Source organism: Octopus sinensis, linkage group LG19, assembly GCF_006345805.1.
Source record: "Octopus sinensis linkage group LG19, ASM634580v1, whole genome shotgun sequence".
Lineage (NCBI taxonomy): Eukaryota > Metazoa > Mollusca > Cephalopoda > Octopoda > Octopodidae > Octopus > Octopus sinensis.
In genome coordinates, this window is record NC_043015.1 from 32789665 (window position 1) to 32794664 (window position 5000).

Sequence of the window (5000 nt, forward strand, 5' to 3'; positions counted from 1 at the left end):
CTATGAAAATTTCTACTTAATATTTAATATTTAATAGCGCGGTTCTTCAGCCGGCTAGAAATAGCAACCAAATCTCACTTAACTCGCACACAACAATCGTAAGAAGAGGATTGCAATATTGGTTATGTAGTCCTAAATTCGTTACATTTGAAAATAAAAAACAAGTTGAATCACTGGATTAGAGCTGACAAGGAGATAAACTACATAACAGTAATTTAATAGCTATTTAATCATTGCCTGCATGGAAACCTCTACGCAGTCGTCTGATCCGCAAGAAATAGCAATCAAATTTTCCTAAAGCACACCTTAGCATATTATAAAACGGAGTGTATTGGGCAATTGTTTTCCTAGCCATAGAAGATGGGATAGCCATATTTGGATTGCTTTGATCATAAGTCTGCTGCACTAAACCTGACCCGTGGTTGTAAATAATATCAGCTATTTAATAATAATATAAAGGTAAAACATAGGTTATGCGTAGGTCATAAATGAATAGTGATGAAAATCAGTCTAGACAAAGCTAGTTAATGTTCTGCTTACTGTGGAATGCTATGAACTATGATAGAGGTGCATTATATCGATTACAACATTTTCAAATCGTCAATAGTCAATAAACAAAACTTACAACCTAATTATTTCCTACATACACCTCACGTGACGTTGAATCTATTTTATTTTAGATGGAAAAGTAATAAAAATAAATGTAATATTAACGTTTTTGCTGTGCGGAAGAGGAAGATTATCAATGTTTCGAGCAAAAGCTCTGTTTCAAGAGAGCAAATAAAGAGAGAGAGAAAGAAAGAGAGAGAGAGAGAGAGAGGTGGGGGCATATTATACGTCTGTGTTTTGTTATTTGTTTTCTTCTTCTTGACACTTTTCCAAATCAGCGTCATATATATCGACGGAATATTGATGTTGTGTTGTTCATGGCATTTTCCTGAAGTATTAGTAAAATGAATTATGTAAGTGGAATGAATTGAAGTGAAATAAGAACTTAAAAAATCGCAACCATGTCCTTCTCTTGGTTATTTGTAATAATTATAGTCGTTATTGACCACCGCTTGTTCATGCTGCTGCAACTGCTATCATTGCTGTTGTTTAACGCCCAGTCGTTTTTCATTGGGAAGGCATTCCATTTTGAGTTTATCTCCGGCGATTTTATCGAATGTGTTCTCTTTCTAAGGCGGTAGGGTGTGATTTGGCTACTACGGCTTGTATTTCTAGAAGGTGGTACAATCACAAAAAGGATCCCTCGTTGAATCGGTGTCTTGTTCATAAACTGTGTTTGCGGAGATAAATGTAACACATGTGCTACAATATTTTAACAGATAATAATTTTTTTTTTTAAGAAAGCGAATAGCCAAAGAACAATTAGTCAGATTCCTTCAAATATAGTTCACTGGTTCTATAATTTGACTGAATATGAAAGCGATATTGTCTCAACCACCGCATATTCCCGGACCTTTTACAGGAGTGTACTAAAGAGTCCGGAGAACCTGTAGTTGCTCGGTCTCGGGTCAGCCTTGATTGAGCAGGCTTATGATACAGAGACATTCAGTTCATTAGCTTCCGATCTTTTCTTTCCAGTAACAGTCTACCATGGACTACACAATCCAATGTGATTTTAAAGACAGCAAGGTGTATAGTTTAATGGCGATTTAATTGCTATAACCAGTTGATCTTGTTATCCCACAGAAGCTCGCTCATTGGTTTCTTGTCAGCACAGGTAGAAGCTGACATATGTCTCAGTAATAGCCAGGGTTCAACTTAATCAGAGAACCACAAAGGCCTTCTTCCAGGTGAACCAATAACCAGATATCTACTTTACATCTTTTCTCCAAAAATCCTTCGGTGTCATTAAGAAATCGATAATGCCCGTGTTCAGTCGAGCGCGCCACTAAGTTTAATCGTTTTCAGTTTCAAGTTAATGCAGTCTTTTTTTCACTTACACGACTAATGCCATCAGGAAATGCATAAGCACCACAACATCAATTACCAAATATATCGTTTGTGGAAGTGTTCAAATAATTGTTCTACTCTATTCTATTTGTCACAATTGTTTGAAGAGGTCAATAACATGTGATTGATTGATTTACAATTAAATAATAAATTAAAGAGATGCTGTAATTAAGAACAGATAGAAATATACAATAAACACTGTTTCATATGATTGATTGTCCTTCTATCCTACTGAGGACCCATTGATAGAACACCGATTCTATCTATCTGTCTATCCCTATATCTATCTATCTATCTGTCTATCTATCTATCTATCTATCTATCTATCTATCTATCTATCTATCTATCTATCTATCTATCCATATATCTATCTATCTATCTATCTATCTATCTATCTATCTATCTATCTATCTATCTATCTATCTATCTGTCTGTCTGTCTGTCTGTCTGTCTATCTATCTAACTATCTGTTTATCTATCTATCTAATATATGTGTATGTATATATATATATGTATATATATACAATCACACACACACACACACACACACACACACACACGTATTTATATGAACGTATGTATACACATGCGCACGCACACCTTTCTCACTATATACCAAGCTACATCTATCAATCAACATCTCTCTCCTTCCCCCTCTCTCTCTCTCCCTCTCTCTGTTCATATTTATATATATATATATATATATATATATACACGCACACATACCTTTCTGACTACTTATTTATATGTGTGCGTGAGTATGTGTATATATGTATGCATGTGTGTGTGCATGTGTGTGTGCATGTGTGTGTGTTTAAATCAATATATCTATATCGAGCAATCGATCTTACTATTTTTTTTTCTTTCTCTTTTGGTACATCTTAGATAATAATATTGCTGGCTGGTATTCTTCTGCTCTCCGGGAGTACATGGAAGGATTTGAACCTGGTGCACATCAGTTATTCAGCATCGAATTATGAACAGTGTTTTCCAACTCTGCCTCGTTACAGCTAGGAAGACTGAGGCGTCCTGGGTTATCATAACGCATCACCGATGAATCTGACTCGATTTTTTGCACCCCCGGAATATTTGCTTCGTCCGTTGGCAAATACCATTATTGTTATACATCTCGCAATAAAAACCGAGTGTTGATCAAAACATTGCACAACCAACTCACAGATTAATGAGTTCAAATTCGCGGCTGGCAGTTTATGACAGTTTTGGAGCAAACCATTCTATTCTGAAAATAGTTAATAATGTAGATCAGCCTCGGTCTACACAGCCAACCCCTCAGTTTACCACGCTGTCAAGAATATGTTCAAGGTCAATGTGGCTCAGTCTCAAATTGCTGTCTACCAACCAGTTCACTACGAAGTCAAATGAACGTGATTCAACCGAAGATCATAGAACACCAATCAGTTCACCCAGCTGTCATGAATAGCTATCATAGATTCAATCCCTGATCACACAATCCACCAATCAGTCCACCTAACTGTCAGGAATGTGTAACATATCAATCTAGCTCAGTCTCAGACCAGTGTCCACCAATAAGTCTACCTCACTGTCAGGACTACAACCAGAAAAAATTTGGTCAAGATTCACGCCTCAAGTCCCACACCTCATTAATCATTTCATCCATGTATTGGGAATTAGTAGCAGCTTCGAACCACAGTTCATCTCAGTTTGATTTAACATTGGCTCAAGATTCTGGTTCTGATGATAGAACATCACGTGATGGTCGGTGAATGTGTAATAAACTTAACCATCCATGTTAAGCTCATCGTATACTAATTTATTCACTAGTAAGGTGAACAGATTCCTCAGCAACGAGAGATTTTTTTCACCAAATTAGCAACTGATATCATATATCTGATACACAAACTTGATTTACTTACGTGGTTTCCAAATTCTTCAAGTTTATCATCACAGAACATACAATTACACAACCACTGCCAAAAATAAATGAATAAATAAATAAATACATAAACAAACAAACATATAAATAAATATAATAAATAAATAAATACACAAACAAACAAATATCTTTTGTGTTGGAAAGTTTATGCAGATTTTCAGACTCTAGAAAATCGAAAGATACACTTCATCTCTGTTGGCTCTTACACTACATGTACAAACTCCTACTCCGCGGTCGGTACTCGTTGATTCCATGGATGAAAAAGACACTGGCCACGCCCTCTGGTGAAACTTCTTACTTGCAATGTTTTCCTTCTCAGTGTCTAATAAAAAACAAAAAAAACAAAACAACCATTCTGTTTCCCCTCTTACCTACTTTTATTTTAAATATTTTTAACTACATTTAAAAGAAAATCCAGAACGCAATTTCTTGTTCTTTTTTTTTTTCTTCCTTTTTTCTTTCTGTTTTACTTCGAATGAGATTCAAGAGAATCCATGAGACGAAAAATCTTCGGTGAAACAAAAAATAGGTCAGCGTTTATCTTCCATCCATCCACGTTGACAATACCACTACCTGTTATATGCTGGTTCCATCTGACCTCCTCCTCCTCTTACTCCTCCTCCTCCTCCTCCTCCCATTCATCCTCATCTCCCCCTCCCCCTCCTCCTCCTCCTCCTCCTCCTCCTACTACTACTACTATTTATTCTTCTTCTTCTTCTATTACTACTACTACTACTATTATTTCTTCTTCTTCTTCTTCTTCTACTACTACTACTACTACTACTACTACTACTACTACTACTACTACCATTACTACTACTACTATTTCTTCTTCTTCTTCTTCTACTACTACTACTACTACTACTACTACTACTACTACTACTACTACGAGTCTCACCAACACATATTCATGAAGGTTTATTATAAAACAAAATCACACTTAAAACAATATAGAATGCAATACATACATAGATATGTATACACACACTTACATGCATACATACATACACATAAATACGCACACATACACACACATACACACACATACACATACATACACACACATACATACGCGCACACACATACATACGTACATATATACAAGGATTCATGCATACATACGTAA

General features: G+C 35.8%; 1 long non-coding RNA gene across 1 annotated transcript in view; it reads left to right on the plus strand.

Moving 5' to 3' along the window:
• The first annotated feature begins 2841 nt into the window (after nt 1-2841).
• LOC118767100 overlaps nt 2842-5000 on the plus strand; it is a 29201-nt gene continuing 27042 nt past the window's right edge. Inside the window, exon 1 of the long non-coding RNA XR_005002994.1 lies at nt 2842-4403. This is a non-coding gene — a long non-coding RNA (uncharacterized LOC118767100). The remainder of the gene's footprint in view (nt 4404-5000) is intronic.